This window comes from Panthera tigris, chromosome D4 (assembly GCF_018350195.1).
Source record: "Panthera tigris isolate Pti1 chromosome D4, P.tigris_Pti1_mat1.1, whole genome shotgun sequence".
In the NCBI taxonomy this organism is placed as follows: domain Eukaryota; kingdom Metazoa; phylum Chordata; class Mammalia; order Carnivora; family Felidae; genus Panthera; species Panthera tigris.
The window spans coordinates 89,230,822-89,242,976 of NC_056672.1; positions in this window are offsets into that span (position 1 = coordinate 89,230,822).

Genomic DNA, 12,155 nt, shown 5'->3' on the forward strand with positions numbered 1-12,155 from the left:
GGCTGGCTGGGCTGGGGGCACAGACTACGTCCAAAGTGTGGTGGAGAAACACTAACGAGGGCCTGCGCTCGTCCCACCTGTGGCTTTGGTGGGACTTAGCCACGCCGACCCTTTCACAGGAAGTCACGCACCTCAGCGGCTGGAGCTGGAGGAGGGTTAGAGACAGGGGTGGGGGGAGGGAGGAGACTGGGTGGGCTCCTGGCTCATTGAGCATGCTCACTGTGGATTTTGAGGGTCTGGGGGGCAGGTCCTTAAACTGCCGCAAACGTCCCACGAAGAAGCCGAGTGCTGCGTGGAAAGGCATGTTTTAGGCACCAGGATGTTGCAAAGTGCAGTGTTTCCCTACGCGGGGATCGCGGCCCTCCCCGCCTGCAGCTGCCCTCGCTTCTGGGCTTCACAGCCTGCTGGCAAGTTCAAGGAGCAGAAGGTGCCCTTGTTACGGGGTGAATTATGCCCTCCCCCCAATTCATATGTTGAAATCCTAACCCCCAGGCCCTCAGAATGTGATTGTATTTAAATTTTTTAATGTTTATTTATTTTTGAGATTGAGAGAGAAAGAGAGAGAGAGAGAGAGAACACAAGCAGGGGAGGGGCAGAGACAGAGAAGGAGAGAGAGAATCCCAGGCAGGCTCCGTGCTGTCAGCACAGAGCCCAGTGCGGGACTGGAACTCACAAACCGTGAGATCACGACCTGAGCCCAAGCCTGAAGCTTAACCGACTGAGCCACCCAGGCGCCCCAGAATGTGATTGTATTTAGAGATGGGGGTCTTTTAAAATGAGGTGACTCAAGCAGGCCCTAATCCAACATGACTGGTGGTTTTATAAGAAGAGATTAGGACACAGACACACACAGCGAGGAGAAGACAGCCATCGATGAGCCAGAGAGAGAGGCCTTGGGAGAAAACAACCCCGCCCGCACCTTGATCTTGGACTCCCAGCCTCCAGGGCTCTGAGCAATAAGTTTCTGTTGACCAGTTTCGTAGCCTGAGTCTCGGTTTCCTCATCTGGAGTGTGAGGGGAACTCGGGACTGCTGTGGTGACGCAATGAAATCGTGAGCGTAAGACACTCGACACAATATCCGACACTTGCTCCCGTAAATCCTCATCCACTCCCTTTCACCTTCAACGTTTACTACGCAGGTACTAGGCGCTAAGCTCTGTTCCAGGCATCCGGACGCGGCAGTGGATAAGGCAGACGGAACTCCCTCGGGAGTGAAGTCCAGAGAGACAGAGAGAATGGCCACGCTCTGCTCTCAGACCGGCTCTCCTTGCTTGGGGCCGACCGAAGGGTGGCCTCTCTCCAGCATCCCCAGCCCCTTCCCCACGCACTCCCCAAAGATAGACCCGGGAAGGCGGGGATTGGGTAAAATTCAGCCTGGCGCCCGCAGCTCCTGGCAGGGACCTCGGGTTTGCGGTATCTTCCCATCGTCTATGTCTGGAAGCGTGTTCACACTTCAAGCCTCAATACCACGTGCCCTCCACACACCAAGCCCCCCAAGCCGAGCCCTGAGGGTCTCTTTTCAGCTGTGAAAACTCTTCCCTGTACGCCCCCATGCCCCACCTCCCAAACGGATGCTCAGGCCTTTGCATTTTGCCACAGCAACGCTAGCCTTGGTGTATCCCCTTGCTTACCATCTGTCACATCTTGAAGGTTCCAGGCTTCTCACCTGGGCTCCAGGCAGGTAAAGTTCTCCAGGAGATTTAAAAAGCCAGGCGGCTCCTGGCCAGCGGCTTCCTCTCCTACCACGTATCAGCGTCGGTAGAGGCCACACCCGCTCTGCTCCCCTGTCCCAACTTACCTCCTGCAACAGGTTCCTGAGTGGGGCTGGGCCAGAGCCGGCCCCCTAGATAGCTGACGCCCCCCTTTTTCTGTTTGCTCAGGCACTTGGCTAATTTCAGCATGGATCATGTCTGGAGCTCCCTAGGCCCTTCCAGAACTTTCCGTCCTACACGTAGCAGATCTCCCTTCCTTTGACAAATGGGCTCCATCTCCCCCCTTTAGATGGGGATTCCGCTCATTTGTGTAAATCCTGCGCTACGACGTATTTATACGGCTCAGCGCTGGCAGTGGCCTTCCTCCACTTTCCTGGCTCTGTTCCTTCCCAGGAAGATGAGGAACTGGGCAGGAGAGTGACCAGCCATGACTGTGGACACTGCCCCGAGGACCTCCTTCCACTGCCTCCCTTTCAGTCCAATTCTACAGGTGGTCACTGGGCACTCCCGCTGTCCCCAGAGTTATGCGCCGTGAGGGATCCTCATGTGACCAAGAGGTGCCCCCTACCTTGAGACACTAGCATCCTGGTAGGGGAGGCAGGTCTGGAAATAGAAACATCTCCCTGCATCACCTGTGATGAGTCACGAGAAAGGTACAGATAGAGCCCTTCTTGAGTGCCAGCTACAGGGCGGGACAGACAGAGCTGCCCTGGGAACATGGCACTTGACCCTGGGTCAAACTGGGGCATGGGGAGTGGAGCAGTAGAGGGGATGGGGCCGTAAGAGGTGGCAAGAAGCAGGCGGATCATTCCTTAAGGAGAGAGGGAAACTAGCTCCTGCTAAGCATCTATTCGAGGCCAGTGTATGAGTTTCCAGTTGCTGCCATAACAAATTATCTCACACTTACTGGCTTAAGACAACACAAATATGTTAATTTATGGTTCTGGAGGTCAACGTCCAAAATCTGTCTCCATGAACTAAACCAAGGGGTTGACAAGGCTGGGTTCCTTCTGGAGGCTTCAGGGGAGAATCTTTCCTTACCTTTCCAATTTCCATAGGCTGCGGCACCCACGCCCCATGGCCCCACGTCACTATGACCTCTGCTCCCGTCCTCACGTCCCCTTCTCTGACTCTGACCCTCCTGTCTCCCTCTTAATAAGGACCTCGGTGATCACACTGGCCCACCCAAATCATCTAGGATAATCTCCCCATCACAACATCCTTAATTTAACCACATCTACAAAGTCCCCTTTTGTCACGTAAAATAGCATATTTACTGGGTCTGGGGACTAGGATGTGGCCATCTTTGGGGGACAGGCATTATTCAGCCTACCACAGGCAGGAATTTATAAACTGCCTCCTTAGTCCCACCCAAGTGCACAAGGCGGTTATCATCATTCCCAACTTGCAGATGGGGACTTGGGTTTCCAAAGGTTTAATAGCACTTTGAGGCTACAGTTAGTGAGAGGTTCATGTGGGATTTGAACTCTATCTGCCTGACCACAGAGCCCTCTCCGCCCATGAAGAGACAGTCCTGGGATTCTCTCGAGCAGGGGGGACTGGCGGTGGCCCTTGGAAGCTGTCGCCAGGAGCTCCAGTGAAAGGGGAAGACAAGAGGAGTGAAACCAGGTCAGCGCAAAAGGAGGGGGTGGGGGGCAGAGGAGAAATCCTGCAGAGGGACACCCACAGTTTGGATCTTCTGTTCAGTGTGGGGGAGGGACCAGGAGGAATGGGACCCGAGTCTAAGTGTGGGGACCTCCGTGACAGAGTTAATGGGGCTGACAGCAGAGTGGGGAAACTCAGCTGAGGACGGGCTCTGTTTGGGGCCAGATGGAAGGGCCCCGCTGGCAGACCAGGCCGGAGGCTGGAGACAGAGTGCGAGGGCCAACTACTCACATGCAGCGGAGGTCGTGGGGTGGGGGGAGGTAGAACCAGGGGAGGGCACAGAGCCAGGAGCAGTGGGAAGGCTACCCACGCATCACGAGGAGGGAGAAGGAGTGGCCGGCCAGGCTGGCAGACACTCTGGGATGCAGTGCCAGAGTCTGACGGAGGGTGAACTTTCTAGAAGAGGGGATCAGCCACAGCAACTCCAACCAAAGCTCTTGGGTTTGGCAGCTTAAAACATTGCTCCCATCGCCAGCTCCCGCGTGGTCTTGGGAAGGGCTGTGTTTGGTGTTGCCCAGGCCAGGACAGCCATGAAGACTGACCCAACCTTGGAGGGATTGCCTGGGCCCAGCAATGACCCTTCTCAGCAGGGGAACGGGATGCGGCTGAGCAAATGGACTGTGGGGTCTTGTGAACAGGCCCTCTTGTCCTCTGACGTCCCTCCCGTAACAACGTCATCCCCTTCCTTGAGTACGGGCTGGCTTTCCTGACTCATTTCCAGCGAAGGGGATACAGCGGTGACGACGTGACTTCTGAGGCTAGGTTAGCAAACGCGCTCACTCTCTCCTCTCTCCTCCTCTCCCTCTCTCATTCTCTCTCTCCACTCACACACACACACACACACACACACACACACAGCTAAGGAGATGAATGGAGTGCATGCAGGGAGGCACCCCCGGCTGCTGTGAGCAAGCCTCTGCCTCTGGAAGATTCCAGCCTTAGCCACTAACTGCAAGCATGAGAGGTACCCTGAGCAATTCTTGCCCAGCTGAGCCCAGTCAGGCCTGATGGGGCAGAGAGAGAATCCCAAGTAGCCTCTGCACTGTCAGCACGGAGCCGGATGCGGGGCTCGAACCCATGAACGGTGAGATCATGACCTGAGCAGAAATCAAGAGTGGGACGCTTAACCGACTGAGCCACTCAGGCACCCCAGTTATTTGAGGTTTAAACCAGGAGGCTATGGAGGGGTCTGTGACCCAGGATGCGATAACCTGGCCCAAGGATGTAGCTGACATTTCGGGGTAAAAATTTGGCAGGGCAGTCAGGGGTCCATTGGCAGCTATGTTGGTTCTAAGTGTCCCCTCGTTTGGGAACTAGCCTCCTATGTTCACCTTATGCCTCTCCGCCTCACTGATAGGTGCCCCCCTCCCCAGTCCGCGGAGCCCAGCTTCTGGCAACCCCATCAACTGAGTCAGCTTTAGGGGAACAGTCTGCATTAAATCTGCGTGTTTTTCCTTCCAGGGGTGTGAACTAAACCTACACCTTGAATCCGAGCCGTACCCGTGGAAGGAAAAATTTTACTCCCCGTTAAAGGGATTGAAGAAACCGGGAACCGGGGGCGGGCAGTGTCGGTGGTTGAGGGTGGGGTCAGCTCTGTGCTGGAACAGCTCAACACCGCACCCGGTTATTAAATGCTAAGGAAGCTGGTGAGCTGGTTGTTAAACGCAGCCATTATAGAAGATTAAATTATGTAAGCTTATAATTAAGTTATATTAAAAGCAGAAGTAATAAATACTCGGAACTCATCCCTTCCTAATTGTTTCACTGCACTGTACCGTCCCCTTCCTCCTGAGGTTGGGGACGGTACATCTACTGCATCTATGTGGCGGAGGGTTCGTGGGAGGATGGCCGCCAAGCATCTATCCCCAAGTTCGCCTTCAGCGTGAAATCCACCATGGCAGAAACATTTACACCGTGGGAATTGGCCAACAATGCCAGAGCATTTCTGGTGTTTTTTTGTTTGTTTGTTTGTTTCTTCTCCCAGAGGGCAGAGACTTTTAACAGGAAGCCACTTTGAGGAGATAATTGTAAGCAGCCGGCAGGATTTAGCGTGAATCGCCTTGAGGGTATATGTGTTGTTCTCAACCAGACCTGCAGCATCCATTTGACCCCTTCTCCCCACCCCCTTTGGTTTACACTTTAATGACACGTTCCTCTGGGCTTGTGTGAACAGTCTCTGGGCTGTGGATTCACGCCTGCTGCTCGCCCCGTTGTGCATACAAATGTCCTGTGGTCCTCACTGAGCCACATCCAGGAGGGTGGGAACAAAAACAGGGTGAAGGGCCCCCGAGGACTTGCTCCCTCCACGCGCTCACTTGGACTGTTAGCTTTTCACTCCTCCCCACCCCAACCGTTCCAGGAGGGGGGTTCAACAGCAACGAAACCCACAGTATTCTTCACAGCATAATTGATTCAGGTGAAACTCACGTAACATAACCTTAATCACTTTGAAGTGGCATTCACTGGCGTTTAGCACATTAACAGAGTTGTGCGGCCACCGCTCCGTCTAGTTCCAGGACAGCTCTGTCACCCCGACGTGGAGCTCGCCGCCCAGCGTGCGCTCTCCCCGCACCCCCAGCCCCTGACGACCACCAGGCTGTGTTCAGTGTCCAGAGACCCGTCTGCTCTCGAGATCTCACACAAACAGGGATCCTATCGTGCCTGATAACAATGACTCCATCGCGTGGCCCCACCGTGTTTATTTGTCTGTCATCTGCTGATGGTCGCAGCTGCTGGCTGTTGTGGGTCGGCTCTTGTGCACACGGGCTTGTTTTCGTGTCTGTTTTCAGTTCCTTTGGGTCTGTCCCTAGGAGTGGAATTTCTGGGTCCTCCCCTAATTCGTGTTTAGGTTTCCGAGGAACCGCCAGCCCCCCCGCCACCGACTCCTGCCTTGTGGTACAAGGACAGAAACTTCCGTCATCGCAACCCCAGAGTCACAGAGGCGTGGGTCCTGCCACTTACGCTGTAGAACCCTGGGCCCTTCCTTCAGCTCTGCCGGGCCTCAGTCTGATCCCCTGTAAAATGGGAATAATAAGGGAACATATCTTTTAGGGAGGTGGGGAGCATTTCTCGCTCCTCATTGGGGGCTTGGCCCACACCGAGCTCTCCGTAAATGGTCCCAGCGCTCAGATGACCGTGTCTGTAACTGCGGTGGACAAGAAGAATGACAGAGTAGGACGAACCTGGGGGCCGCCTCAGCCCATGAGGACACAGGGGGCTCCCTTTCCTAGTGGCCTTGACTTTGCTGTAAGAGCGCCTCTCTCCTTTGGTAACGCCAGGAATCCGTTCACAGGGAGCCACCCACACCCTCAGCCCAGCAGGTCACGTTCAGCCCCGGAAGCAGCACCGGGAGAGGCAGCTAAGTTAGGGGGTGGCTGAATTAGCTGATCCTACAAACCCTGAGGCCACGGGAGGGATCAGAGCAGGGCCTCCGCTCTCCCAGCCGAGCTGTGGGGTCACATCTCAACTGGACCTTGACGCCCAAGGACAGTGCCATGTGTAGGGTTTAGGAACTGACTCTCTACACTGCAGAGGGTGGTGATTAGCCCCAAGATGGTCGCCGGACCTGGGAGTCTGTCTCCTCCTCTCTAAACTAGGATGGTGATGGGACCGCTTCACAGCTTTCCGAAGGCTCACACCTCACGACCTCTCGAGTGATTCACACCCAACGATCAGCGATCGGCCAGAGCAAGCACCCAGTTAACGGGAGGCTTAATCAGTTAACAGTAGGTGCTGGGGCGCTTGGTGGCTCGGTCGGTTGAGCGTCTGACTTCGGCTCAGGTCATGATCTCACGGTCCGTGAGTTCGAGCCTCGCGTCGGGCTCTGTGCTGACAGCTCAGGGCCTGGAGCCTGTTTCGGATTCTGTGTCTCCCTCTCTCTCTGCCCCTCCCCCGTTCGTGCTCTGTGTCTCTCTGTCTCAAAAATAAATAAACATTAAAAAAAAATAGTAGGTGCTAAGACTGCTGGCATTACTAAGGATAATAAAGAAGAGAGAGAGAGGGACAGTCACGTTAACAGGCCTTGAAGAGGAAATTCACCTGTGCCGGGAGGCAGAGGCCTGGAACCTTCTAGCCGTGTGACCTCAGGCAAATCTTTTTCCCTCTAGGGTCTCAGTGTCCTCGTCTGTAAAACGGGAGGCAAGGACCTCGCGGAGGTTTCCAAGGTCCCTTCCAGCGCTGGCACGTGCAGACCTTGGAAAGGGCTCCCACGGACCGCCTGGCGCTCCCAAATCCCCGAGGGGCAGCTGACCCACCACCTCAGCCCACCCTGCAGGCTGACTCATCCCCCGCCCGCCCCACCCCCTCTCCTGTCTGCTGGAGATGATGCTCCTTCCTAGAGAAGGGTCCAAACAGCTCTCCTGCCACTTGTCCCCCACTGATGGGGGAGCAGGCTCTGTGGAGAGGCTTTTAAACCTTCCTGGTTGCGGCCAGTATTGATCAGCTTTGTTCTTTAATGGGATTCTTCTGTGCTCTCTGCCTGCCTCCCCTCCCCCAGCCCCCATCGCTCTGGGCCTGGGCTGCGTTAGGCCTTCTTCCCAGCCCCCCACTCTGAAGACGGTCCTCACAGACAAACGGGGCCACTGTCGCGGGGGGGGGGGTGCTGGGGCCCCAGGAGCCCCTGCCTGTCACGGGAGATGGCTGATGGTTGAGCTCCTTGTCCGAGAGGCTGCTGGCTGTTTGGTAGCTGCCCGTGTTGGGGTCCAGTCTTTGGAGCACCCCCTGCCTTCCCTCCCGGGTCCCAGCGATTGCGGGCCCTCCAGTGAAGCAGCCTAGCAGTGGCACAGAGCCTTCCTTCCCATTGTCCCCAAAGAACCCCGCCCCCCCCCCCCCCCCGGCCCCGACACACACACAAATGTATTTCTAAATGTTCCACCATGGCTCTGGGTAACAACGGTGCTTTGGGACCCGTCCGTTGCTATGGATTCAAACTCACGACCATTTGGTGACTTTCGTTGGCCGCCTGTCTTTGGTTCTCCGACTTCCTTTACAATCGAGTCAATAAAAACGTCACCTCGCCCTCCTCTTTTTAGCATTTATGTTTCAGATCAATGTGAGGCCCGAAGCCCGCCGATTACCCTCCGATGAGTTGCAAAAAAAAGTGCTAAAAAGGGCTGGTGCTGAGACGGATCCAGGGAAGTCGCTGGTAAAACGAGTGCAATCTTTGTCACAAACAGCCACATCTGTTATTGATACGATGGTGACGTCGGCCTCTGTTTCGGGCCCCGTTAACTCCCCGGCGACCTTAGGGGACCGCACGCCCACCCCTCTGTGCTCGGCGTCCTGCTGATCGTCTCCGTTTGTCACGAGCCCTTCGCAGCAGCCTCCAGCCTCTGCAGGGAAACTCGCCGTGGAGAGCAGCACGCGTATGCGTAGCACCTTCTGGAACCAGCCCGGAGGGGGCATCTTCTCAAAAGAGACAGCTCCTGGGCAGCTGCCCGTTCCTGGCCGGTCTGGGATGAGAACGTGCTTTTGCTGGGGACGTGTGATACTCCTGATGGCCGATTGATATGCAAGGTATAGTGTGAACTGTCCTCGGTTCACGTTATCCAACAGCCCCTTCTGGGGCCATCGATAAGGCGGTAAAAGTGGTCATCTCCAACTTTGCACCGGGCCTAGAGCCGCCTCACAGCAGCCCACACGTCCCCTTACAGCTGGGAGGGGCACACAGCTGTCCGCAGGCTGGACTTAGGCACCCACGCCAGGGACACCGCGACAGGGTCTTTAACACACAGGCTGGAGAGAGGAAGCCCTGTCGCGGGTCCCCTCAACGTCCACTGGAAGAGATTGCACCGGGGATACAAGAGATGACCGTCCGAGCTTTCAAAACAGAGAGAAAACGGACCGAGGACTCGGCCAAGGGGGCGGAGTGCAGTCGGGGGAAAGGTCAGGTTTTTGTTTTTCTTTTTTTTTTTCTTTAATTTTTTTTAACGTTTATTTATTTTTGAGAGAGAGCGAGACAGAGTGTGAGCCGGGGAGGGGCAGAGAGAGAGGGAGACACAGAATCCGAAACAGGCTCCGGGCTCCGAGCTGTCTGCACAGAGCCCGACGCGGGGCTCGAACTCACAAACTGAGATCATGACCTGAGCCGACATCGGACGCTTCACCGACTAAGCCGCCCAGGTGCCCCAGATTTTCGTTTTTCTTAATAGTTGATAATTTAGGGAGCCATAGAGCATAGTGGCCAAGAGCACGGACTTTGGAACTGGACAGGCCTAGGCTCCCGGCTCGGGGCCTCTCCTTGTCAGCTGTGTGATTTGGGACAAATGACTTAACAGTGGTTTCCTTATCTGTAAACTGGGAATAATAATAATGGTGCCTGATGGGGCCGGTGGGAGTTTAGCCGGAATAATACAGGCAGAGTCTGGCCTGCATGTCTGAGCTGAAGAAAGCCCTCGATCCTTTTCAGCTGCTGCTGCTGTTACTGTGCAGAATGGCTGACCCCTCTAGGTACTTTTCTGTACATTAACTCACTGGATCCTCAAGAATGGGGCGGCTAGCCAGGATCACGACAGTTTCTAGAAAAGTCCTCGAAAATCTGAGAACTTGCCTGGCATCAGTGCCGGGTTGAGAGGGCTTTCTGTTAGGGGGGTGGTGAGGGGCTCATGATTAGAAATGCAGACGCCTGGGTGGCTCAGTTGGTTGAGGGCCGACTTCCACTCGGGTCATGATCTCACGGTTCGTGGGTTCGAGCCCCGTGTCGGGCCCCGTGCGGACATCTCGGAGCCTGGAGCCTGCTTGGGATTCTGGGTCTCCCTCTCTCTCTCTCTCTCTCTCTGCCCCTCCCCCGCTCACGCTCTGTCTCCCTCTGTCTCTCAAACAAATAAATAAATAAACGTTACCCAAAAAAATTAAAAAAAAAAAAGAAAGAAATGGTGGGGCAGGTGACCAAGGACTCCTCGGTCTCCTGAAGGAGACGGACCACGTACAGCTATGTCTTGCCCGGCTTCTCACGTGTTCTGTTTCTTCTCTCGCCCCCCACCCCCCTTCTTTGAGGCAAAACCCACCTAACACAAATTAGCCATTTGAATGGGCACAATTAGGGGCATTTAGCACGTTCACCACGACGTGCAACCACACCTCTGTCTCGTTCCCAAGCATCCCCCCGCCCCCTCCCGAGGTAAGACCCCATACCTGTTAGCAGAAATCCCCCCCCTTCCTCCCCACCCCCCCCCCCCCCCGCCCCTGGCTACCGTCGTCAGCCCTGTCTCTCTGGATCCACCCGTCCCGGACACTTCATAGAAACGGAATCATACGACATGTGGCCTTTCGTGCCCGGCTCTGGCACTCGGCATACCGATTCTGAGGTTCATCCGTGTGACAGCAGGTGTCGGTAACCGTCTCCTCTCCAAGGCCGATCCTCTTCCCCGGTACAGACCTGACGCATTCTGTTGATCTATCACCCGTTGACAGACAGTTGGTTTGCTTCCGCTTGTTGGCCGTTGGTTGTGAATCGTGCTGCTGGGCACGTGGGTGCTCCTCACGCTCTCTTGATCGCGCCACACTCAGATGTGTTCTCGAGCCCGCCACTCGTCTCTTCCTGCCTCTGGGCCTCTGCACGTGCCCGTCTGTCCCTGGTGCCCTGTCTCCCCTCTGCTGACTCCCGGCCACACTTCAGAGCTCAGCCGCATGCCACTTCCTCCAGGAAGCCTCCCTGCTCTGCTTGGACGGGCCGGCGAGCCCCTTCCCGGTGGGCTCCCAGAGCGCCCAGCATCTCCCGGCGGGCCCTTCTGCACGCGGTTGTCGTTACTCTGTCTCCCCGGATGGGGATGTGGCTGTCACTGCCGCGACTACCGCTGCGTCCTCGGAGCCCCGCCGAAGGACCGGGCACGTGCTTCTAAACCGTCTGTTGAGCGAACGCGTGACCACCGTCGCTTCAGCCTCTGGGCCTTTGCGGCAGCCTCGTGGATTTTCTGACCTGGGAGCGATCGCCAGGCTGCAGGCCGGACTGGAGTCTCTCTGGGGGAGGGGAGAAGCCACCTCCAGTTAATATTCCCAGTGGCAAAAGGCCCCTTGGGAGACTTGTTGATTAAAAATGCAGTATGAAAATGGGAGCAAAGCTGCCATTAAAAATGATTAATTAGAGTCCTGCTCATTATTCTATTTGGAATGGTGCTGTTAATATTAATGACCCTTAAAAATACTTCACACACAGGCACTTACTCTCTATTTCTGCACGTCCCACAGTGTGGTCCCATCCCTCACCCAAGCCCTCTAGAGCTCGGATTTTCCCAGAATTGTCCCCTCTGGAGGGCACGAGGCCGGAGTTTCTGCTACCCGCTTGTTCAGGGACGGTCACCCTCGTCTTCCTGCCTGCCCCCCGCTCCCCCCCACCCAGGCCCGTGTGCCAGAAGGGTTCCACTTTCCCACCCCAGCCAGGAGGCAGGGAATGCGTGCCTTTTCATATAGTTTTGTTTTGTAGTTAAACGGCATGATGGTTTCTGGGAAGAGGAGGACAATATCTGACCCTGGGGGGCAGGGCGAGGCTTTCCCTAATCAGATGGCAGCAGAGATGACAGGGACAGAAGGAAAGGGCCACTTCATTAGGGAGAGTGCAAGTCATTTCCGGGGGGGCACAGAGCTCTAGGGCAGCTCTGTGTGAAAAGCTCCAATTAAAAATATTAACCCGTTGCCAGGGCTCGGGATGCAGGGCCTGTTCACGGCGAGGACAGCAGCTCTGTTCTCTGCAGAAGATCTGGGGGGGACATCCTGCAAGAAATTGGGGGAGGGAGTGGCAAAAACTTACTCCCCTTGCCCAGTTTGGCCCGTCCTGTTGGAGT